We start from the raw sequence: 25,839 nt of genomic DNA, 5'->3' as shown, positions 1-25,839 counted from the left end.
GACATTTGCCTATTTTTTAATTGCATGATTTGTCTTTTTGTTATTGATTTGAAAGAACTCTTTGCATATTCTGGATTTTAGACCTTAACAGACAGATGATCTGTAGACCATTCCTCCCATGTCACTGTCTACTGTATCTTCACTTTTGCTCATCTTGTTTTAACCACCAGCACCTTGGACCATGTGTGGTCTGATGATTAATCTTGAGGGGATCTTGGCTCCTCAGGTCTCAGCAGTGCTGGGCATGGCCTCCCTATGCCTGTCTTTGCTCTCTGACTCCTGCACATGGGCCTCGTCTGCCTTTGGCATTCCTTTTGTGTGTTCATGGGAAAGACTGGGAGAGCCTTTCTGATCATTCGCCATCACTGTTTTTTCAGTGCAGTGGCCTCCTGGGTCCCTGATGTGGCAGTGCCTGGCCCTCCCCAAGCCATGGTGACTCTTCCCCACTTGCAGGTGAGGGGCAGAGTCCATCTACTTCCCCACATGCCCATCACACCCCATGAATCACAGTGGGAGGAAGTGACCTGTCCAAACTCAGACTAAACTGAAAATTAATGGAAATGGCCAACGCTTTGGGCTCCGATTTTCAGGAACTCGTAAAAATAACAGGACACTTTGTTTTCAGAGGAAAGCCACTCACAGTGTCCTTCCTGTCTTCTGGGGGGAGGACCGTATGCCCACACTCCCCACTATGGGGTCGTGTTGGCCTGCAGAGTCGACGTGAGATGTTTTCTTATACATGTTGTTTCCTACCTCACAGAATTAAGATGGCAGCAGGTCTGAAGATCACAGCCTTGAGAACCAGCAATGGAGACCAGTCAGCAGTGGACCACAGCATCACCCAGATGATGGCCTCCCTGGCCTGCGTGGGCCACCAGACACCCAGAGCAGGTGAATGCTGAGAGGCCCAAGGCACAAGGCAGTCAAGGGACTGGGTACTGTGTGGGAACCCAGGGCTGGATGTGGCATCTAGACAGATGCAGCTTCAGTGAGGAGATGTGCTCTTCCCAGCGCAGTAGCCTGGCTTCTTCAGAAGGGCTGTGGTGAAGGACATATGGGGCAGAGCTTGGTCCTTCTGCTCTTCATGCACAAAGGCCTAATGAGGTGGCCGGTGTCCAGAGCCGCTTAGTTCACATTTACCATGGTGCAGGGTTTGATATCTAGTTTCAGATCATCTTTATTATTGTGGATATTTTTGTTTTTAACTAAGGGTTGAAGAAGGTAGTGGAAAAATCAGAACAGACATAAGAGGCGAGAGGAAAGTGGACATTTTATGTCAGACAGAGGGAAGCTCTGGCTTTGGGTCATTGTTCCTTACCACCTAAATAGTCATTTTTCTGATGTCACACCTGGGGACTGGTGCATATCTTTGGTCTTAAGCTTGGTTCCTGACACTGCTGGCTTGCAGCCTCTCTTCTCCTACTGGGGCTTGAGCCTCAGGTATGTGGGCTGTTCTCAGCTATACCTCAGAGATAGGTCCTCACTGATGATGCTGTATGGGGACACCTAGTGGGTGACAGGATACCTTGCCTGAAGTCTCGGCCCATGCCCCCTCCCATGTGTGGAGCAAGCATCTTCAGTGGTTATTCAGGTTAATGACTGCACAGCTGTGCAGCCACCATTGCGGCTCAGGCCTCACCCTGGGTGAGGCACCAGCTCCTCATCTGGACACACGAGCCCCTCGGGCAACTGCTCTGTCACACTGCATTGTCATAGTCTTTTCTCTTTCCTTTCTTCTCTGTTAGACTCTTTGAGGACCACAGGTACAGGAGCTTTGGTGGGTGTGTGGGTGGGGCAGACAGCCTGTTCCCTGGAGTGGCATGGTGTGGATGCCTCTTCCTGGTGACCCTGACAGTATCAGCTGGAGTGTCCCTCTTCCTGCTCTTTCAGGGGCAAGAGGGGCTCAGATGAGTGCTGGTCAGAAGCCTGTTAGGAACCACTGTCTGGGTGATTTGGACACCTCTCCCTTCCAATTCATTCCAGCAGCCTCAGGTGGCCACAATGTGCCTGGAAATCTATGTCTATCTGCTGAGCACCCCCAAATGCTGGGCACCCCAAATTCAGAGCATCCCCAAATCCTGAACATATCCAAATACTGAGCACCCCAAGTCTTGAGCACACCAAATTCCTGAGTTGTTAATATTAGCTCAGGGGATTCAGCTGCAAGTAATAGATCATCTGCCCACAGATGGCTGCTACAAAAAAATTTGGTCATCTCACATCAAAGCAATTCATAGCTGGTTGATCCTGTTATTGGCAACACAGTGGTACCACATGTCTGCTCGGTGTTTCTGTTCTTCTACTCCATTCCAGCCAGAGAACTGACCAACATCCTCTACCTTATCTCCTCTTGGTCACAAGATGGCTGCAGCTCTTCCAGGCATTGAAAACTCACCCAGAAATATTCACTGGTTGAAAAGGAGAGGGACTTGTCCTAAGTGTCTTCTTCTACAATCAGCCTCCAGGAGAGTCTTCCCTTCAGAGCTCATCAGTAAGCTGTGGGATCTCTGCCTTTGCCCAAGAAGCAGGTGCTCTTGGGAAGTACCTGTTGGGTCATATTTTGGGCTTTGTAGTGGGAGATGGTCTCTGCCATCAGGGAATGAAGAGGGGAGAGTGGCAAATAGGACTCTTCAGAGTTGGTGTCTGTCAAGGGCTGTGGCTTTATTCTGTTCTGCACAGTGTGTGATGCAGCTCTTCTTTACTGTGACCAAGATACCTGATTCCTACAGCTCTGAGGAAAGAAGATTTACTTTGTCTGACCATTTCAGAGGCTTCAGTTCATGGTTGGTCAAATAGATTTCTCTGTGCCTGAGGTGAGGCAGAACATAATGGCTGGAGGGTGTGGTGGGGAGAGCTGCTCAGCCCCAGGCCTTGGGAGTAGAGAAGGCAGGAGCTGGGATGAGAGAACCTTCTCAGGCCACATCCCCAGTGATAACCTTCCTCCAACGGGGTCCCACTCCCAATAATCCATTCCCATCTTCAATCCGTCTGGTGCATTATTCCACTGAGGAGGTCAGCACCTGGGGATGGAGTCATTTCCTATGAGCCCCACCTCTAGACATTGCTGCACTGGAGACTAAGCCTTTAGGTGCATGAGACTTTGGGGGACTTTCCAGACCAAAACCATAACACAGAGCACTGCTGTGTGTATTCCTCTCAGGTGCTTGGTTTATCAGTTGTTTTGTCCATTTGGTCCTGTAACAATGAAGGTCTTCAGGCAGGTTGAGTTCATGGTGGACGGGCACCAGGACTGTTGGATTGGGGCTCCAACCTTCTCCTCAGAGCCTGTCCCCATCTTCCCATGGTTGTATTCCTCTCAGGTGCTCTCCATACTAGAGGAGGATGGTGGACACTGACTACATCTGCATCCATCTGCTGATGTGGTCACTCTGATAGAAGCTTTTCTTCCCAGACAGGCCCAGCACAGGTCCTGGTCATCCCTGGCCCTGGGGAATATAACTATGATCATGTGATCCTCTAAGCAACTGACATAGCCAGCCCTGAAGTCAGGGGTTCCCATCAACCTCAGCTGAAGGCCTTGGGATGGAAGGTGGGAGGGGGTCTGGGGGCCATGGACACTGATAGGGACTTGAGTGAGAGTGAGCCAGACAGTCACCACAGTGTCTGTGGTTCTGATACCCCCAGAACATGCTGTGGGTGACATCTGGTTATGCATCCTGGGACACTGGGTAGGTGATGGTGTCCAGGTTCCATTCAAAGAAAATTTTGTTAAAATATTTGGTCAAACAGTAATGTTTCAAATGCAGAGAACAACACAAGTTTTTGGAGGTGGTTGTCACTGTTATTTTTTGAGAGCAGAGTCTGCAGTTCTTAGAAGTGACTGAGAAAGAGCTGTGTGATTGACAGCTCCTGGATTCTCCCTCCTCCCCAGGACTGAAGAAGGGCAGGGATTATGGCTGCAGTGTGATAATTTATGTTTATCTAGTATCCCTCTAGAATCCATTCAACAATGTAAATAAATAACTGCTTCTTTTTATGCCTTCTGTTGCATTGTGATATCAAATGAGGTGTGAAACACAGGCCTGTGAAGGGAACTTTCTGCTAACAGCAATGTGTGAATATATCTCAGCACATAGTCTGGCAGGAAGCTGTGATCTCTGGGTTGTGACAACCTTGAGTGGAACTAAGTTTTTAATAGAATATAATGTACAAACTGCCTGAAATCCTGTGATAAGAATTACACGTATTGTGTGGGGAGCCCCGATGCACACAACTAGGAGGACAGTGTAGGCCTTAATTTAAAATATTGTAATGAATACTTATCCTGAGGGAATGGGAGTAATAAAGATGAAACCAGAAGATAAAGAGTTGTGTTGCCAAAAGAGAAAAGATTAGAAAAAGAAGCAAATTGGAATGGTTCAGAAAAGATAAGCTGAAGCCAAGGGAACAAGACAGAGGACATGGCTCTCTGCATGGAAGCCATGTGCCTTTGGCCAGTGGGGACAAGCATTTCCCTGCCTTGTCTGGCTGTTGGACCTAGACTTCAGAAGGTGAGCCACGAGGACCCTTAGTTCAAAGCCCTCCTCTTCTGAACACCGTGGTTGGGGCAGAGGGAGGCTCTGTTGTCCACAGGGAAGAGGGGAGCAAAGCCCAGGCTTTCTGCAGAGGACAGGCCCTCCCCATGCTGTTGCCCTGGTCCAATGTGTGCTGGGAAATGTGACGATGTTTGGAAACCTGGAATCCATCCCCAGCTCCCTTCTGGGATTTTTCTTTGCTGCTGTAGTCCAGACAACATGGTGACAGTTCGCTGGCTTCCATTACTGGAGCAAACACTTGAGACATCAACTTGAAGAGTGATGGGGTTTGTTGGCATATAGTTTTAGAGGATTTAGACTGTGGTCAGGTTTGGGGGCTTGTGGTGAGTTAGCACCCTGTGGCAGGGAGCGTGGGGTAGACAAAACTTCCATTCACTCTTTCCCTGAACAAAGGAGAAAGAGGAGGGAGCTGACTTCATGCAGCCTCCCTCAAGGTGCATGATCTAGAGCCTTCTGCAAAGTCCCCAAAGGTTCCCCACCCCATCAATACCAGACCAGAAACCACATCATCACCTGGCCTCTGGGGACCACCCAGATCCAAATAGAATCAATCACTAATGAAAGAGGGGAGGGCCACCCTGTCAATCAATTTGACAAACCCAGTTGCTTTTTGATAATATTTAACCATTGGCCATGAAACCAAAACAGAGTGCTGATTAAGACAGCCAGCACATCATGGGTCATGGGGCATGAAGCAGGCTGTGTCTCCCAGTGGGCTGACACTTCACACCTGAGCTGAGAAGAAGGAGGCAGCTGCCAGCCGGTCCTCACCAGGCCACGCAGCAACTCTGTAACTAGCCAGTGCAGCTGCCCCTCCTTGCCGCCGTTTGGTGTTAGCTTCTCCTCTCCTTCTGTTAAAGGGTTAACTGAAAAGTGAAAGAACACAGGGAAGGTTTAGTCTGTCTTTAAGGAACATCTTGTGTGATTCGGTCATCTATACCTTACTTTATGTAAAGATTTTGTTAAAATCACACACACACAAACACATATATAGACAGACTTATATAAAATCATATATATATATATATATATATATATATATATATATATATATATGTATATATATCAGGAGCCAGGAATCATTTTTAAAGTCTTTTAGGAGAACAACATTTCAAAAATTGAAACCTGAGTTTTTGAAGTGGACACCTGTCATTATTCCCACTTGACAGCTGTTTGAGTGGAAGCCCAATTCAGCAACTCTCATTGTCCCACAGCCAGTTTGTGGTCAAAGCCATTGACTCGAAAGTCTGTGCTTGGACCACTGCCTGAGGCTCTGAAGACGCTTGTCAAGGGGTCCCTCCATGTGTCCCCATCCTGCAGTTTTCTGTCCCTCTAGATGGAATGCTTAGTAGCAGCAGCACCTTCAGTGCCAGTGGCCATCTAACACATGGACCTAGGCAACAGAGGCCCCTTCAAAGACAGGCCCACATTCTCATCTCCAGAACTTGTTAGCCTGATCTTTGATCAATGGGCCTTTGCAGAGGTGGTTGATGTGGGCTATAAGGTGGCCTTTACATAGGAACTGGCCCCTCCCTCCTTGACCGGACAGGGGAGGGAATTGGCACCATGTTCTGGGAAGGAATCCATTGAAACTTTTCATTCAGTGAGGAGCAGCCTTCTGTCTACAGAGGATCCTGAAAGCTCATCCTGAGGTGTAGCCACAGACAGGCAGCTATGGGCCAGGTTCTGTGAACACTGCCATGTGTGGGTCGAAGGTAGCAATCATTTCATTGGTTGACAAAGGGGAATGGGCCATTTACTGTGTTCTTGAAATTATGCTGAGTTATGTGCTTCAAAATGAACTTTAATATGTGTTTGTTTTCCAAAGCACATAGCTCAGTCTATGAGATCCTACAAGTGGGCTTTGGCATTTGACAACAGCAGTGGTCTGGCTGGGACACAGCAAATCAGCTGGCAAGTGGTGTACCAAATCAAGGACTTCGTGAGTGAGCTGGTCATTTCTGAGATCTTTATCATCCAGACAACCTTTGTGGGCATCGTCCCTCTTGCAATGGTGTGCAATTATGGCTTTAGGAGAAGAGGTACAGAGAAGTTTTCTTTGAATACTTTGATTACTCCAATGTCATGAAGCAGAATGTCATCTGTTCTCTCCCATGCACTTGGTACATGTTGTTTAAACAAGAAAAATATGCTTAAATTGAATTTCACTTACCTGCTTTCCATAGTTCCTCCTGGAAACTATGTAGGTCTACTGTGTAAATCCCTTTTCATTTTTGGAGACTGTGGAATGGTTTCTTGGGGAGCCCTCATTCTTTATTGTCTCCATCTTTGCACATGTCAGGACCAAGTGCTGTGCTGAGGGAAGATAGTTTTATTTAAATGTATGGTAGGGTTTGTGTTGGGACAGAGCTCTGTGTACCCAGTTACCAGCCCCTCATCAATTGGCTTTGCTTTGAGAGTCCCCAGGTGGCCTGGGATTAGAAAACTTGGAAGTGCAGATTGACCAAAAGAATCTTGTTGGCAACTGCCCAGATGAACTTAGACAGGATCCCAGAGCCCACTAAACTGCCTGTGGTTTTGCTTCATGGGTCAGAAGGCAGCTGGGGTTCTTTCCCTGTGTTTGGCTGAAACTCTGTCCACAACAAAGGCCCAGGGGCCACACTTGATAATGGAGTCATGGATGATATTCCAGTTCATAAAAAGGAGGGTGCTGTGGGTCTGTGGGAGGGCCATGCACTCCATGCTCTTCTGTCCTGGAAATGATCAGGTACCTTCTGCACTGAGTTGAACTTACTGCCAGGACCTCACACACAGGTGTTCTGGGAAATCTGTGGCTGCTTTGGATCATTTGTCACTCAAGTTGGATATCAGAGTTGAGCCAATTGCAGATGAAAAACCTATTCATTAATTAATCTACCATTACTCCCCCCATCGTGAGATCCTAGCATGTGACCTTTTCCTGGAACACATGTTCCCTGCCTCTCCCTGAGGTGGTTCCTTTCCTGCGCCTTGGCTGTAAGAGAGGCAACTTCCCTGACCACACTGGTTTGTGTAGCCCTCAGCCCCTCCCTGCTCTTCTGTTTCTGTCCATGTCTTCCTATTTCATGATCCTCACAGATGTCACCACTGGCCATTGCTGAAGTCATCTACTGACTCTCTCCTTGGAAGATGAGATCCTGGTCAGTTTCATCCACCCCTGTCTCCGTGGCACCCATAGCAAGACTTGGCACATTTGATGATTGTTGAATGAATGAATGGACCCTGTGCTTGAATACAAGTTCCAGGGCATTTAGGTTTTGAAAATTATGTTATCCTGTCTGCAGTGATCCATATTTTGGTGTAGTAGAGGCATGACTTTGTAGGAAAGCAGCTGCTAAGGAACAGAGGTGGCTGGTGTGTGTTTCAGGGAGAGATGAGGCATCCTTGCAGTCCTTCTCCCTGGGAGCTCCCCTGCAGATTCTCCAGCTCAACCTAGCTTGGGACACAGTTGGGGAATATCTTCACTCAAGTCCATGCCCTTTGTCCCATGCTTCATCTCCAGCCCTCAATTCCCTATTGGTGCCAAAGCCTCCTGACACTTATGAGAGTGTAATTCAGCAGAGAGCTTCAAGCTCTCTTCTTGGGAATGCACCAGTTTCTAGAGTTGCTGGGAAAGCAAGATGTGTTTACCTGTCAGGGCCTGGGACCAGAGCAGGAGTGGAGAACAGGGCTGGGAAAGTGCAGAACACAGGCTGAATCCAGCCTGGGGCCTGGTTTGTACATAAAGTTGTATTAAAATCCAGCAATGATAATTGTCAGTCTATGGCTGCTTGGATGGTGATGCTGATGAATTTGAGTATTTGCAACAGAGAGTATCTTTGGCTGAACTTCAATCTTAGCACCTTGTAATAATGTGTGAGGAGGTGAGTGAAGAGAGGGCTGCTGTCCTGTTGCTTTTAGGAAACATTGTTCTTGACTCTGAGCATTTCTCATCAGGAAACAAGACTTTGCCAAAAGCACTCCAGCCCTCTTTGACCAGTGGTGACATTGTCTTTCATTGGGCCACATGACTCAGGTGCTGGGCTAAATGAGATATCATTCACAGGGTCAGGTCCCAGGGTGGTGACAGAGCAGAATTGGGGGAAGATGTCCCAACAACTTCACGGCTGTGAATTAAGGGCTGGGTGACAGTATGTGGCCTGTGGTCAAGATGCAGGTCAGGTGGACAGTCTTTTACAAGCATTGCCACTGTCTCCAGGGGGCTATCAGTTTCTTGGTGACCGGAGCAGAGGCCAGTGCATAGAGCTGGGTGCTGCCCCCATGGGTGGCTGCCTGCAGCTTGGGTGAGGTGCACGCTCTGTCACCAACCACATCATCCTGTTTCCTCCCTGCTGGTGCAGACTGAGCATCTTGAGGCCACACAAGGCCATGATCCTGCTGTGTGCTCTCCATCTAGTGGCCATGAGCACCCCCACCTGGCTGATCTTCACTCAGGGGCACTCATGGTGTAGCCATTTGCAGGTGGAAAGTGCTGTGGAGGGAGGGCAGTGGTGTCAGGTGTAATCACACTGAGGACCCCAGTCATTTAGTGGAGTTTCCTGAGGATTAAATAAGACATTACAGCACTCTTTGTACACTGGCCTGCATATTGCATGCAATTAATAATATTTAGTTTTTATTATTTTCATCCAATATTGTCATCACACTCACACCCACTCACAGGTAAAAGGAGCCATTTCAAACTGTCAGGACAACGTATGTTCAGTGAGTTCACTTTACACATGGCCAGAAATAACCACTCTTCTTGGTGGAGCCACAGCTTTTGCAGCAGAGTGGGTGCCACTTGGGTGCCACATGGGTGCCACACTGGTGCCCAGCATGTGGCCAAAGTGAGGGTGCTTCCTGAGCCCACCTCTGTGGTGGCCCCAGCTGGAATTAGACACCGTGCCTCTGCCCAGCATACATTAAGACACCACTGTGCAAGGCTGCCTCCTAGAGGGCCAGCTGGAGTCAGCCGAGTGCAAGAGAAGGGACAGGCCATCAAGGTGTTTTGTTCAGCTGAATGGCATCTTTGTTGAGAACCTTCACCGATTTCTAATTTCTGAAGGTGAAAAGAAGGAATGGACCCAGAGGAGGGAGTTCAGGAGAGAGAGAAGTGGGCGGTGGCAGTCAGAGGCAGCACCCAGAAGGATTTGGGCACTCATGTGCAGAGATGCGAGGACGTGTTCCTCAGGGCTGTGTCAATAGCAGTAATATTTATGACCCACCCACAAAACAGCCATTGTGCGGCACATCCATCAAGGGCTTCTACCCTGGGGGCATTCAGTTTTGTGGGCGATGAGGCCTGAGTGACAACTTTAGGAGCGATTATGTGAGGGACTCTAGGTTCTGTCTCACACCACCTTTAAGGTGGTGAATCATCAGGAGAGTCTGTCTGGAGAAAATGGTTTTCTTAAAAACCAAAAGACTTATTTGACTGTTGGCAGGTGAATTAGGCTGTTTATCATGGCATGGAGCTGTGGCTGTGGGAGCTGTCCATGGGCACCGTGGCTGTGGGAGCTGTCCATGGGCACCGTGGCTTCTAGAAGCCTTCCTCAAGCCTTCTATTTCTGTTTAGAAATGACAGAGAGTTCCTGCCAACAAATAGCCTTGCCAGTCTCTGTGTTGGCCCTTGGGGGAGAGCCCTTCTCCGTAGCTGGGGATCAGGGAGATGTCTGTGCTCACACTAAGACAAGCTGATCAGTTCCTGTCTGACTCACTCTCTGCTAAAACTGTGCCTTCAGCAGGTCTGCGTGGGTTGTCCCATCTGCAAAAGGGTCACATCGACTCCACAGTGTTGTGTTACCAGTTATTGTGAAGGTGAGACACAGGAACACACCTACACAAATGCCACATAATGCACATATGGGAAATGCTAATGCTATGTTTCCTTTTTATTTTTGCTTAAAGAGGAAAAACACAAGAACAGTGGTGGCATTCAGAATGCTTCCTAATGGGCAGCACTGGCTTGGACCAGCTGGAATACGTGCAACTTGTAAATAGTCACAATGGCTCTGCCCTTTCCTGGGCCCACCAGCTGCACACCAGCTTCAAAGCACACAGCAAGTGCCCTCATGCCCCATGCTTGACTGGCTCACTGCAGAGCCCACAGAACTCAATTCTAAATTCCAGTGGTCAAGATGGCATTTTTAAAAATCTGCTTTGATTTTTTCTTTTCCCAGAAGGGAATCATGGGTGACTGTCCCTAACATACCCACTAGATGGTGCTGACATGCCAGGTTTTGGCCACAGATGTGCCCTTCTCCCCTCCTTCAGAGGGCTCCAGAACACCTGAGGCCAACTGCCTTTGCCTAGTCTCCCCTGAGAGTGAGCAGAAAGGCTCTCTTCTGTCACCCACCTGGTCCAGCCAGCACCTGGCACCTGGCAGGCTGGAAAGGTACTGCCTCCTGCAGGCCCCATGGCTAGATGGATGCCTAGTGGACTTTTCCCCTCGAATGTCTTTAATATTTTTATTTCTAAGGATTGGTGCTCATTATAAAAAAATTTAAGCTACATATGGAGAAATCAAAATCCCAGCACCCCCAGTATGACTCTCATTCCAAATGGCTCATCTAAGTCAACACTGTGCAGAGACAGCTGGCTGGAGAGAGAATTGGGAGTGAACATCACACCCTGTAGCCATGAGCTCCTGCTCTGCATGCTAGGATTCCACAATATGTCAAGTCCTCCATTCTCTTCTACTTAAGAGGAGCCAAAAAATCTAATGTGAGATCCTTGCACTTCAAAAAGTATCAACCACCACAAGGTACTGATTTTTGATAGAACAAAAATCATCTATATTTTGCCAAGGAGAATCTCAGTTTGCCTCAAAAAAAAAAAAAAACACATAGTACAAAAGTGAAGAATAAGAGAAAGTTTTCTCAAGCAAATGGAAACAAAAATTAAAAAGAAGTAGCTATCCTTATATCACAAAAATTACACCTTAATACCAAGTGATTCTCCTACCTTAGCCACCTGAAGTGCTGGTACTACAGGTGTGCACCATGACACCCAGCTGACTTTAGTTTTTAATGCAGTTGAAATTCAATCAAATTATGCAAAAGTTTTTTTAACTGTTCAATCATATACAGTTACCCCAATAACCAAAACGTTCATTTCTTCTGATTTTAATGTTATTGTTTTGATATATAAAGCTTTAAAATCAGATTTTTCTTATTTCAAATGATTTATAGGTTAGTGTTATGATCCCTAAATAACCACTGTTATTTATTTATAATATATTTTAAAATAAATTCATATTTCTCTAAAGCATAGTATTAAGATGTATAAAGATTAATAAAATGATGATGATGATAATAATAATAATAATAATAATAATAATATGCAAAGAAAAAAGCAAACATATAAGAGTAAATAGTATTTGTCAGGAGGGTAGATATTGTTTGGTAAGAAACCTAAACCTCTTCAGACCTTTTAATTATTTGATACTGCACATGCTATATCAATTAGATTTACATATTCATTTAATTTTCAACTCTCAAAGAGTTGTGGTACAAATCTATGTAGTACAAGATATCAAAAATAGAAGACAGTAAGAGAGAAAGAAAGGTCAGACAGCACAATTAGTAAACAGTAACCAAAATGGCACTAGTAAATATTCACCTGTCAAGAGCCACCTTATTGGGGTAAATTCTCCAGTAAAAAGACATAAAGTTCTATAATATATAGAACAAAACAACATCTATATTTTGCCTATAAGAATCTCATTTCACCTCTAAAAAAACACATAGGATAAAAGTGAGAAATAAGAGAAAGATATCTCAAGAAAATGGAAATAAAAATTAGGAGTAGCTTTACTTATATCACAAAAAATAGACCTTAATACAAAAAGTAAAAATAGACATAAGTCATTATATAATGACAAATGGTTTTAATTAAGCAAGAAACTATCATAAGTATAAATATAAAATCACATAATACTATAACACATAGACATAAGACAGACACTACTTCAACTAAAGGGAGAGAGAGACTTCAATGCATATTAGTAGAGGACTTCTAATAAGAGAGTTTGAAAAATGGATGAATCTTTCATCCAAAAACATCAAAAAAGAGACACAGGATTGTAAGTGTTTTGACCATAGAAATATAAGGACAGCATTCTTCTGGTGAGCAAACTCTCAGGAGGTAACAGGCACCCTGTTTCCTATGTTTGGAATATTCTGCAGTTTCTTTCAGAAACCAGCAAGATAACTAATACATGTGCAATACCTAGCTGTTGTGGCAGTGCATTGCATGAAGAAGCTCTTTGCTAGAATCTTATCAGTCTCGACCTTGATCTTAGGCACTTAGCTCCTGGGGGGGACTCTCTTTTTAGACAGCCACAGTGTTTTGCCAAGCTCTGCTGCACCTCAAGCTGTCCATATAATAGTAACTTTAAACAATGGACTTACTTGAGAGCCACACAAATCTTCTAGCATTGCACATTGCAACCTTAGTAGGTAACTATCGAAGAAGCTGCATAATGTTGCTAAATCTGTAGCCTAATGGCACAATGAACAATAATGTACTACTGATGCCAGTGACCAAACGTAAGCTACTACTATAAGTAAAGCTGGCAGCTTGGACAAGGAGAATTTCTGCCATTCTGTCATTCTGCCTCTGCACCTTGCTTCTGTCTCTTCTTTTTTCTTTACACAGGATTTAAAGTACACTGCAGAGCAGATGGATTTAACAGAACTTTTCAACAAAAACCAGAAGAAGACAAATTCTTCACAACAGTATCAACAACAATCTCCAGAATAGACAATAGGTTAAGTCATAAAACAAACCTTGACAAATTTTAGAAGCTAAAAATCATTTCAAATAACTCTTTTTTTTTTCTGAACACAATGTAATAAAACTGGAAACCTACAACAGGAGAAACTTCAGAAACATCCTGCATGTCTGCAAATGTAACAACAAGCTCTCAAATAGCCAAGAGACAATGAATAAATAGAATGGAAATTTTTAAAAATTCTTGAGAAAAATGATGATAGAAACACAAAATAAAAAACTCGATAGCATAGAGCAGAGGCAATTTTAAGAAGATTAGATCAGTACATACCTACATCAAAAAAGAAAACAACCAAGACTTCCACTTCAAGGAGGTAAAAAATCAACAACAAGCCAGACCCAAAACTAGTAGAAGAAAAAATACTTAACATCAGAGAAGAGGTAAATAAAATAAAGACTAAAATATTATTTCAAAAATATCAACAACAGAAAGAATTTATTTATCCCTAGGATTTAACTTAGAAGCAACTACTCACTGAGAGATGTCTCCAGCCCTAGTTTTTTTATGGAGAGACAGGGTCACTTAGAGTGGTTCAGTGCCTTACTTTTGCTGAGGCTGACTTTAAACTTGCCTTCCTCTTGCCTCACCTTGAGGATCTAAACTGTCCATGTCAATGGTTAAGAGGACAGCTTTGCCATTGAACTCACTTAAGCAGTGGGAAGATCATGATTCTGTATCATATGAGGATTCCCAGATGTGACACCTACGGACATCTTCGCATTGGCTTTGTCCAAAGAAAGCATGAGACTCACCTTTCAGGACACTGTTTGGTGCATGGTTTGGCTTCTTCTCTTTTTGGGGGGAGGGTCCTGCTGGTGACTAAATCCAGAGCATCATGCATGCTAGGCAAATACTTCCCCATGGAGCTGTGCCCTCAGCCCTCCTTGGCCTTCCTTGGTGATCAGAGAAAGGGTCTGTGGGACTCCATTTTTATTGACTTACTGGGAAACTTTGTGTCCTCTGATTCTGACTCTTCTGCAGATTCAATTGAAGGAGAAGGTGCTGTGGATGGCCATCCCCCTCTTCATCTTCTTAGTCTGCTGTCAGGTCAATCTGGTCTCCTGTGCTGGCATTGGGGCAGGGGGGAGAGGGGGGACACTTGCACCAGTCCTTTGGTTTCTGCTTGTTTTCAGATACTCTATTTGGTATTATGGCCTCAGATTCTGCAGACCCTTTCTACTGGATGTGAGGGTTTATGGCCTCCAACAGAGGGAGGCTCAGACTCACTCTGCCTCTTTTCTGCTGGACCAGCACCATTTAGTTGAATGGCAGCCTTTCTGTGGAGCTCAGAGAATGGGCAGCTCCATGGCCTGGAAAGTCTGCATGTATCACGTCAAACAGCCTGATCAAGGGTGCTTTCAGCCTGGGCAAAAGCATCTTCTTTGGAGTTGGGTTTGAATGCAATACAAAACCTGGAAGAACAAGATAAGTCTCTGCTTGAGAATTTCTGAAAACTTAAGAAAACTAGAGTGTTTGAAATCCCTGAAACAAAATGGCGAGTGCACCTAGAACATTCTCTAGAACTTTCCATTGGTTTCTCAGCTGCATCTTGTTCATACCTACAGGTGAAGTATATGGATCAAAACCACAAGTGACAGTGGAGGGTCGACTCTAACCAGTCACCTATGGGTCTGGAAACGATTTTCTTGTGTATGTTGATAGTGCATTTGATGGACACGGTTTAAAAATGGGATTCCAATGAGGTTCCAGTCACTCAGAATCAGAGCTCATCTGAACATGATGGAAAGGGAAGGTTGATCCCAACTAGATCCAATTGTGCCAGCCCCATCTGCAGATTCAGGAAATGATTGGAATGTTCTCCAGTTTTATGAACTGATGAAGGATGGGCCTCTCTGACCTCTGTACAGCAAGAATAGATCTGTCCATGGGGATGGGAATGCAGCAGGCTGTTGAGGAGTATGTGACTTCCCAAACAGAATGACACATGAGCTTGACAGAGGGACTTAGTTGTGTTCTAATATTTGGTTTGGGGGGTTATTCTATAATTGCTGCCAGCAACCTGAAGCCCATCCAATGTGGAGAAGGGGTTGCATGCAATTCTGTAGGTTCATTTTATTAAATGATGTCTTGCTTTCCTGAGCTCACAGGGGCTTTGTGGCTGCCCCTTTCCTTAGGCACACTCATAGAGCTGGGTATCTCTGCAATTGTCACCTTGGGCCTCATCACGCAGCTCTTGGCTGGCACCAAGATGATTAAAGTGGGTGACACCCCAAAAGACCAAGCCCTCTTCAATGGAGCCCGGAAGTGTAACAAAGATCATGGGTACAGTTCTGGTGTCTAGTTGAGAATTTGAATTGGCTCTAAAATTGGGGGCATTAAAACAGCCCAGTTTGGCCTGTGTGCTTGGCCTGCCAACCCTGTTGGTGCTCCATGGCCTGTTAGTGAGAGAGCACTTCTGGGAGGTGCTGGGTATGGGGGAAGGCCAGGCAGGGCAGGGGAGGGCAGGAATGCCCCAGAGGATGGACTTGAAGGATCAGGGCATGGAGGTCACCCCTTAACCAGCCATGATTTCCGTACCTCACAAAGGAGGTACATCTACTTCAGAGCTGTCATAAGAATTAAATCAAAGCCAGGTGCTATGGAGTATGCCTGTAATTGCAGCAGCTCTGGAGGCTGAGGCAGGAGGATCGCCAGTTGGAGGCCGGCCTCAGCAACTTAGTGAGGTCCCAAGCAACTCAGTGAGACCCTGTCTCTAAAAAAAAATTAAAAATGCCTGGGGATGGGGCTCAGGGATGAAGTACCTCTGCTCAGTCCTCAGTACTAAAAAAAACAAAGGGTGATTAAATTGAATAATCACTCTCACAGTGCCTAGCACATGGTAGTTATTTAGCAAGTGCTATTTTTCTTCTGCATTTAAAAGGACTTAATGAGCGAAAAGGTGATCCTCTCAGTCCAGCTCTGCTGTTGATTAGTTTTTTGATGTGGAAGAAATTTAGATAATAGTCTGGAGTCTCAGTTTCTACATGCTGTTAAACTAGGTTAGGAGTATTGGCCATATCAAATGATAGAGAGCCCCAATAATGGGGACCAGCCTCAGAGTCAGCCAAGCCTAGCCTCTGTTAATGGAAATGTATTATTTAGAAAACAATGTTTACAATTTTCTATTCTGCCTTCTTCCATACAGCATGCCTTAGTGATCTTAAGTTAGAAGGTAAAATAATTGAGTGAGAAATCCATCTAACTTAAATTTGTGAGTTTCAGACACAAATCAAGACAGTAGAATATATTTATGTATTAATGCATTAATCATTAATGAATTAAGTAATGCATTATTAAATATTAAGTAATGAATTTATTATTCAATGCCTTAAATTAATGCATTATTCTTCTAAAGCACTAATAGGTGGTTTTATTTTTTTTAATTTTTATTTTGGACATTTTAAAATATACTTGGCTTAGTGCAGTGGTGCAAGCCTCTAATCCCAGCAGCTCGGGAGGCTGAGGCAGGAGGATTGTGAGTTCAAAGCCAACTTTATCAACAGCGAGGCCCTAAGCAGCTCAGTGAGACCCTGTCTCTAAATGAAAGACAAAATAGGCCTGTGGTTGGGGCCCAGTGGTTGAGTGCCCCTGAGTTCAATCCCCAGTACCAAAAGCAAAACAAACAAACAAACAAAATTTGCATTATTTTTCTAAAGCCCAAATCGGGTGTTTTTTTTTCTTTCTCTCTTTGTTTTTAACATTAATTTTTTGCAGACCTGGAAATGGAAGTCAGTGCCTCTACCACTGAGCTACAGCCCCAGAAGTTTTCTCCTTACCTTTGACAATTTTTTAAAATGTTTTTCCATCTTAAGAATCCAAGATCATTTTTAAAAAAAGAATTTAGGATGACTTTGCTGAGGTTTAGTAGAGCACTTGCCTACCTTCCACAAGGCCCTGGGTTCAATCCCTAAAGCCACAAAAAAGATCAAAGGTGCTTTCACTAGATGGCATCTGAGGTCTCTTGCACTTTGACATGTGACAGTTGGACACTCCTCACCAAGTACCCCGGGGCAGTGTCAGTATTTGTCATCTGTGTTCCTGCCACACTCTGCTGAGGGTTTTCTTGGGATCCTAGTGTTAGGCATGATCATCACCTTTGGCCAGTCCATTGTGGATGTGATGACAGGCATGAAAAGGGACCCCTCAGAGATGGGTGCTGGGATCTGCCTGCTGATCACCACTCAGGTGAACTCCCACTGGCACCCCGCTTCCTAAGTGACCCCACCATCCCTCTTCCTCCTCAGCAGTACTCAGCCAGAGCTGGAACCAGGCCAGGCTCAGTGCTGGGCTCAGGGCTAAACACTGGCCTGAGCAGGGTGAGGTCCCGGGTTGGAGGCTGGGCACCGCCCAAAAAGAAATCAATCAAATAAAGACACTGCACCCATCTACAATGAGAAATATTGAAATCAATAAAGGCATGTTGTCCACCTGCAAATCCCAAAACAATTAAGAAACAAAACCAAAAAATGTAGGGTCTGGGGCTGGGGCTCAGTGGTAGAGGCTCACCTGGCACGCGAGAGGCCTTGGGCTCCATCCTCAGCACTCCATAAAAATAAAATAAAGATGTTGTGTCCACCTCCAACTAAAAAATACATTTTAAAAAAATTGGAGAATTGAAAGACCCTGGGTTTGTCTTCTGAATTCCCGTGAGGCAGATTGAGAAGGGTCTCTTATTTGGCCTTCATAGCAGAGAGCCCAGTCATTGAAGATGGAAGGAACTAGGGCCCTGGGACCAGTAATGCAGAGTTCACTTTTATTAATTTATTTATTTTAATTCTGCAGTTCTTTGTGGTGGGCTTGATCGTCCTCCTTTTGGATGAACTTCTTTAGAAAGGGCATGGCCTGGGCTCTGGCTTCTCCCTCTCCATCTCAAGCAACATCTGTGAAACCATCCTGGGGAAGGCCTTCAACCCCACCACCATCAACACCGACCAAGGTAAGGGCCCTGCCTCCCGTGTGGCACCTCTGCAGGAAGTTTTCATGCATGCAGAGTATTCCTATGGGGGAAAATGTCTGTCTCAGAAATATTTCTTCTGAATTTTCAGTGTGCAAAGTTTTAAAAATATAGCTGAGTGCAGAGGTTCAAGCCTGTCATCCCAGCAGCTCAGGAGGCTGAGGCAGGAGGATCACAAGTTGGAGGCCAGCCTCAGCAACTTAGTGAGGCCCTAAGCAACTCAGTGAGACCCTATTTCTAAATAAAATATAAAAAGGGCTGGGGACAGGGCTCAGAGGTTAAGTGGTCCTGGGTTAAATCCCTAGTACCAAATAATAATAATAATAATAATAATAACAACAACAACAACAACAATAACAACAACAACAACACTTACATCCAAAGTGATATCTAAACTTTCACGTCTTATAAGAATATTTCAAGGACAGTTAACATGCCACAGAGTAATCCTGCCTCATATTTCTTAGCAGGAACCTGCACTGCAAGGATAAAGAAATATTGATTTTCACCAATTGTCTTCTGGTGGACATTTCATTCCTTTCCCAGTCACAATTAGTATCAAAGTGAATATCCTCGGGCAATCATCTGCACATATTTTAGCAGTTGTTCTTAGTGAATAAGATTCTAAAAATGAAATTGCTACACCAAACCACTTGTTCAGAAAAAAAGCAGTTAGTTCCATGATTACAGTTCAAGGACAGCCTTGGCAAATAAGTGAGACCCTGTCTCAAAAAGGGCTGGGGTAGAATGACCTTTCCTGGCTTCAATCTGTAGTATTGCTAATTTGGGGCAGAAGGCACTCGGGATTAAACTCAGGGACAGTTAACCCCTGAGCCTCGTCCCCAACCCTCTTTTGTATTTTATTCAGAGACAGGGTCTCGCTGAGTTCTTAGAGCACCAATTTGGCTGAGGTTAGCCTCCAATTTGCAATCCTCCTGCCTTAGCCTCCAGAGCCACTGGGATTACAGGCATGCACCATGACACTTGGTTTACAAATCTTAATAAAATAAAAATTGCAAAACTTGTGAGACTTCTTAGGAGAGGGAAATTTACTTTTTTTCTTATTTTTTTTTCTTTTGGCCTCTGAACCATGAATCTGCTATTTGCTGGGAAGTCTCTCATGGAAGATATTTGTGTGCATTTTCGTGTTTTCTTGGAATTGACTGTGATGCTCATTCTTGGCCTCCAGTGCCACATCATCAAATTGAGGAAACTGCAGACGGGTCCCTGCAGGGTGCCTGAGGAATCCCATGGGAAAGACTGCACCTCAGGAAGGAGGGTCAGGGACACTTACAGAACAGTAGGCAAAGTGACACCAGACTCTTCCTAGAATTTCAGAAAATCTAAGGTGAATTGAGCATCTGGGTGTCCAAAGCAGCTGGGCCCCAGCCGTGAATGTGGGGGCTGTGAACGTCTAGAGCGTTCGGGTCCCTGGTTAAGGGTCACAAAATGACCAGGACACAGGGGATGCAGAGCAAAGGCAGTAGTTGCGACTGCATGCTGAGATTTATTTGCAAGTTCTTTTTATATTCTTCTTCTAACAAAGCAAGCAATTCTTCAAATAACACTTTACCCACATTGCCCAAATATCATGCCTCAGCAGGTACACAGAGCTAAATTCAGATCAGTTCCTGTTTATTTGATAAGTACCCTCCCAAAGTTCTTTGTAGACATTATCTAATCATTTGAGGATGCATTTGTTTCTTTAGAATGTACTGTTCCCAGGACAAGTATGCAGGAAGATTCTTCCTCCTAGCCAAACCATGCAGAACTTGTGACTTGCGATAAGGGGAAGAGAACTTTTCCTCCTCCTAACTGAGGTTTGCCTCAGCTGACCTAAATCACAACCACAGCTCTTGCAAAATGTCAGGCCTGAGGGAGCTAAACTCTGCACACTCAAACCCCAACAGGGGGTGAAAGCCGGGTAGGAGTTGCAGTGTCTGCCAAGACCTCCTGGCTTTGGGGGGGCCTGCCTTCGAAAGGAGTGGGAGCAGTGATGGCCACTGGGGGCCAGTCAGTGAAGACTTGGACTGCGGCAGCCAGCCAGAGGATCACTTTGCTCTGGAGCATGATGGTGAGTGAGGGGACAGTTTTGGAAGGAAAGATTTGCTGTCCCTGGGAGATAGGTTGAGAAAATGGCTGGGGAAGTGGCACAGCCATCCAGCCTGAGCCAGCCAGTGTGACATCAGAGCGAGGGCCTTAGGACTTAGTGAGAGATGAAGGCCACAGAGAATTGAGGCGTGGAGGTGGCTGCCCTTGGCCACCTCTGAGACCTGGATGGGGCAGAGAGGCTACCTGGGGGGCTTTGAGTGGTGCTGTAAGGAGCCAAAATGGTGGAGCCATAGGGACACCCCCCAAGATGGGTAAGAAGAGGGTGGAGAAGGCACAGGTAGCTTGCAGTGGGAAGGGCCACCTGTTACCAGGAGTGCCACCATGGCTCAGCTTGTGACCAGGAAAGTAGGGTGTGGAAGGGCCCCTAGGGTGGAGAGTGCAGTTGATCCTTCTTCCCTGAGGTGGGGGACAGTCCAGGCTGGGAGGGAGGTAGACAGTACAAACACAGCTCTTGCCCCGGGTGACACTAGTGCATGAAACAACCCAGTTCCCAGAGATCAGCGGGTAGTGACTTGCAAGAAATGACCACGTTAAACATTCAGAAAGCTCCTAGGGCCCTCACCCTGCCATTGCTGTCACCCACCTTTCATTCCAGACACTTGTCAGGCAGGTGCTGTTAAGCACCAGGCGCTTCTGTGGGTGCTAAGAATACAAAGGAATATAACGTAACATAAGATGTGTAAGCATCAGTGTCATTCCAGGGCCCCAGGTCAGAGTAGAGCAGCGAAGGAAGATGGGGCAACTGGGGAAGAGTGTTATGGGTCTGTCTAGAGAACCTGGCAGGTGCAAAGGCCTTGGGGCAGAGATGAGATGATGGGTTTGAGGGTTGGTGCATGGCTCAGTGGAGCAAGTGAGAGGAGTTAAGAGAGGTCATTGGTGGCAAGAGGGAGCCAGGACAAGTCCCTGCTTTCTCCCCTGGGATTGCTGAACTTCCTCCTTTACAGAATGCTCAAGCTTTCATGTCTCTAGATTCTTGACCACAGGGACATCAGCTGTTGTCCCACACAGCCAGAGGCAGCAGGGAGAGGGGCTGTCAGAAGACCACCACCGGAATGCCAGGGGGCCAGGGAAACCTAGGACAGCGTTTCTGTCACAGATATTTCATCCATGTGATCTACAGGACAGATGGCCCATCTGAGTGGCCGCCCAGAAGATGATGGAAGTTTTGCTGTCCCAACTCTGGGATGACATGAAAATGCTTTCCCAGGGAGAGACTGGGACATCTTAGTTCCCAGCCATTAGCCACTCTGCCCACAGATGCCATGTCTAGGGAAGTACCGACCTGGCAGCAGGGGCCACGGTGACAGTGTTTCCCACTGTGCTTTTGTCCTAAAGTCAGTCTTACACCATTTCTGAAGTGCTTGGACCTTGGCGCCCTGTGCTGCAGTGTCCCTGGCTGGTCTGTTGCCTGTTTCTCATGCCAGGCCCCTTTCTGCTTGTTGCTGAGGCTGAGGCAGGAGGATATCAACTTGGAGGCCAGCCTCAGCAACAGCAAGTCCTCAGCAACTCAGTGAGATGCTATCTGTGAATGAAATACAAATAGGCTGGGGGTGGGGTTCAGTTGGCGAGGGCCCCTGGGTTCCATCCCTGGTGCCAAAAAAAATCCAGACCATGACCCTGTGACTGTGGGTACCGTGAGTCCCCTGGCTGAGTCTCCTGGCTGATTCTATTCTCCTGCTTCTGCTTTGGCCAGGAGGAGGCCTAAGATCCAGCAGAGTCCAGCCCCTTGTTCTTCCCTTCACGTTTGTGTCCTCCTCTGCCATCAGGCATGGAATTGGAGGGCGCCATCTTGCACTGTTCCATCTCTGGGCCACGTGCACAGACAAAGTCTGAGCCCTTGGGCTCTCTCCCTCCAGGATCTCCCCGATCTCATGAACCTCATCGTCACCATCTTTGTCTTTGCTGTGGTCATCCATTTCCAGGTGTGTTCAGCATAAGCACAGGAAGTCTGCATTTCTTTTTCTTTATATTTTGGTACCAGGGATGGAACCCAGGGGCACTTAACCGCTGAGCCCCATCCCCAGCCCTTTTTATATTTTATTTAGAGACAGAGTGTCACTGAGTTGCTGAGGCTGGTCTCCAGTTTGCAGTCCTCCTGCCTCAGCCTCCAGAGCTGCTGGTGATGACAGGCCTGTGCCACTGTCTCTGGCTGCAGTATAAATGTTTTTTCTTTTTTTCTGTTTAGATATGAATGGCTGTAGAGTGGACTTTAGTACATTTTGAAACCAGCTTTTCTTTTTTCTTTCTGTGTGTGCCCCAAGCACAGTGGGAGTGAGGGAAGGGGCAGGTGCTCTCCAGCACTTTCAGAAGTTGGGTCCCTAGAGCTGGTGCCACCTCTCATGTCTCTGGACCATAGGGGGCAGTGATGCAGTGAAGGGCGCCCTGTTCTGTGTCATCAGGGCTTCCGGGTGGACCTGCCCATCAAGACTGTGCGCTACCAGGGCCAGTACCACACCTACCCCATCGAGCTCTTCTTCACCTCCAACGTCCCGATCGTCCTGCAGTCTGCCCTGGTCCCCACCTCTACATCATCTCCCAGATGCTGTCGGCCTGCTTCAGCAGGCACCTGCTCGTCAGCCTGTTGGGCACCTGGTCTGTCTGTCAGATGTTCCCAATGTGCCTCTCCTGGCCACAGAGCGGGTGGCGCTGCTCAGCATCTGTGTGTCTTGCTCCTGACCAAGTGTCTCACCCACAGATCTCCTCCCCTGTGTCCTTTCCTAAATTCTGTGCAAGATGTTTTTTGTAATAGGGACTGAACCCAGGGGCCCTTGACCCCTGAGCCCTGTTCCACCCTTATTTAGAGCCAGGGTCTCACTGAGCTGCTTAGGGCCTTTCTAAGTTGCCAAGGCTGGCCTCCAACTTGCCATCCTCCTGCCTCAGCCTCCTGAGCTGTGGGGTGACAGGTGTGTGTCACTGTGCCCGGCTGCAATCATAGTCTTTGATCTGCTCTGGGTTCATCTTGAAGCTCAGGTTCAGTAGACACAGGGTCCCAGAGCTTCTGTTCCTTCTTCCCAGGACACGTCTTCTGGAAAACCCACCCACGCCTACCCAGTTGGTTGCCTGTGTTACTACCTATCTCCACCAGAGTCCTTTGGCTCCATGTTGGGGGACCCTGTCCATGCGGTAGTGTGCCTTGTGTTCATGCTGGGCTCTTGCGCCTTCTTCTCTAAGACCTGGGTCGAGGTCTCGGGCTCCTCTGCCAAGGACATAAGTATGAACGGATGTTCTTAAAGTGTCACTCAGCTTGTTGCTTTGTCACAGTGGTGGTTTGTGACATGCAGATGGGACACCCACCTTGGTGAGACAGTTCAGAGCATTAAGGACAGATGGATGGAACTCAGCCATCAGCAGCAGGTCTGAGAACCTGAAGTCAGAGTGGAAAATCACACCTTGTCTGATCTTCTCCTTATGGCACCTTGTTGGTCCAGGGACACTTAACCCCTGAGCCACCTCCCAGCCATTGTTAAATTTCATCTGGAGAAACGGTCTCGCTGAGCTGCTCAGGGCCTTGCTAAGTGGCTAAGGCTAGCCTCCAACTTGCGATCCTCCTGCCTCAGCCTCTCAAGCCGCTGGAATGACAGGGGTGCATTTTTAAATCCGTGTAAAGATGTAGAGCTGCATAAAGAGCCCTTTAAGTGTCCAGCAGCTTGAGACCTTTCCCTCTGAACCCACTTCTGAGCCCATCCTCTGCTCTAGGCATCATGCAGGTGGCCAAGCAGCTGAAGGAGCAGCAGATGGTGATTTGGGGCCAACAGGAGACATCCATGATGCAGGAGCTCAACCTGTGTGTGCAGTATCCACCCCTAACCGGCAGGTGCAGCTCCCGGGCTTCAAGCACCGGTGGGCCTTAGGGTCTCCAGTGTCCATGGGTCTCATTCTCGGATCACAGGGTAGGCAAGGTCCCTGTGTCATTGGATATTCATGAACCTGCTAAGTGCTGGATGCTGGGGCCATGGAAAAAGATGTCTGCCACCCTCAGTAGAGAGCCAGGAGCAAACAGCCTGACGACCCAGCATGGGGCTCTGTAGGGACGGTACTGGCAGCAGGGAAACCTTACCTTTGCTCATGCTGGTGGGATGCTGCCCTAGGCATCCAGGAGCAGGTGCCCAGGCTCTGAGCATAGAGTGGGCCTCCGGATGGACCTGAGCTGAAGTGCCAGGCTCTGTGGGGCATGCCTGGAGGCCAAGGCAGAAGGATGACAAGGTGGAGGCCAACCTCAGCAACTTAGTGATGCCCTAAGCGACTCAGTGAGACCCTGTCTCTAAATAAAATACCAAACAAGGGCTGGGGACAGGGCTCAGGGGTGGAGCACCCCTTGGTTCAATCCCCATGACTGAAAAAAGACAGATGGTGGATGTGGCTGAGAGACCAGCAGAGCCGCAGAGGGCTGGTGGTGTTTGAAGTGGGGAGGTCAGTTCCAGCAGACAAAGCCACAGCAGAGAGGAGGCCAGAGACCAGCTGGGCTACGGCCACGTGGCCTATGTGGCCATCACCTTGAGGCGGAAGGAGGGAGGGTGGGAGAGGCCCCAGGGTGCAGGTGCCCAGGGCAGGAGGAGTGCCCGCTGCAGCTGTGCCTAGTCCTGGATTGAGGGCTGCCCCCGGCCTCGCTGGTGCCCTCTGCCATTTTTTTAACTCTTCCTCTGCCACTCAGCAGCAGCCACAGTGAGAAGGGCTATGTCTACAAAGTCAGGTGGCTGGCCAGGTTGTCCTGTGGGTTCTCACTTGGTGACCTTTCCTGAAAGAAGCAACCAAGGTAAAAGCCACAGATGCAAATTTTAGGTTGCTTTTGAGTCCTTGGTAGGGACAGTGGCCATTTCGAGAGACATATTCATCATTTGAGTCTCATCCCCAGCCCCCCAGCCCCCTTACTGAGGACCAAACCCAGTGTCACTTGACCCCTAAGCCATGTCCCCAGTCCTTTTTATATTTTATTTACAGACAGGGTCTCACTGGGCTGCTTAGGGCCTTGCAAAGTAGCTGAGGCTGGCCTCCACCTTGTGATCCTCCTGCCTCAGTCTCCCGAGATACTGGGGTGACAGGTGTGGACCACTGCATCCAGAAGCCTTTCAGTTTGGAGTAGTAACAGTCCCCTAGCAGGGACTAGGTTCCATAGCATTAGTGAGATGCACAGGTTTGTTAGCAGATGATGCTTCAGGGAGGTGGTGGGGCCTCCTGAGGTTCTTGTCATGGGCAAGCCTAGTGACCAGCTTGGGGTCTCTGTGATGGCGGAGGGCTGACCACTTGCCCTCCCCCAGGTTCATCCCCATGGTGGTGGCCTCTGTGGACCTGTGCCTTGGGGCCTCTCGGTCCTGGGTGCCTTCCTGGGCGCCATCGGCTTGGGGACAGGGATCCTATTGGCAGTCACCAACATCTCCCAGTCCTTTGAGATCTTTGTCAAGGAGCCGAGCGAGGTGGGCAGCATGGGCACCTTGCTCTTCTGA

The 25,839-nt window shown here is 47.2% G+C and overlaps 1 pseudogene across 1 annotated transcript; it reads left to right on the top strand.

Annotated features, from left to right (window-relative positions):
- The first annotated feature begins 767 nt into the window (after positions 1-767).
- On the top strand, positions 768-25,839 carry LOC308651236 (protein transport protein Sec61 subunit alpha-like; annotated as a pseudogene). The gene is made up of 16 exons: positions 768-891; positions 1,746-1,842; positions 5,726-5,801; positions 6,385-6,598; positions 8,713-8,839; positions 10,283-10,355; positions 14,314-14,395; positions 14,466-14,517; positions 15,441-15,599; positions 17,408-17,517; positions 18,115-18,268; positions 22,165-22,320; positions 22,798-22,994; positions 23,414-23,605; positions 24,106-24,182; positions 25,654-25,839. The product of its transcript is annotated as a protein transport protein Sec61 subunit alpha-like (transcript).

The sequence above is a fragment of the Spermophilus citellus genome (assembly GCF_964194105.1).
Source record: "Spermophilus citellus genome assembly, chromosome: 6".
NCBI classification, from domain to species: Eukaryota; Metazoa; Chordata; class Mammalia; order Rodentia; family Sciuridae; genus Spermophilus; species Spermophilus citellus.
The sequence above is the reverse complement of the archived record's forward strand: the minus strand, read 5'-3'. Positions and strand labels throughout refer to the sequence as shown.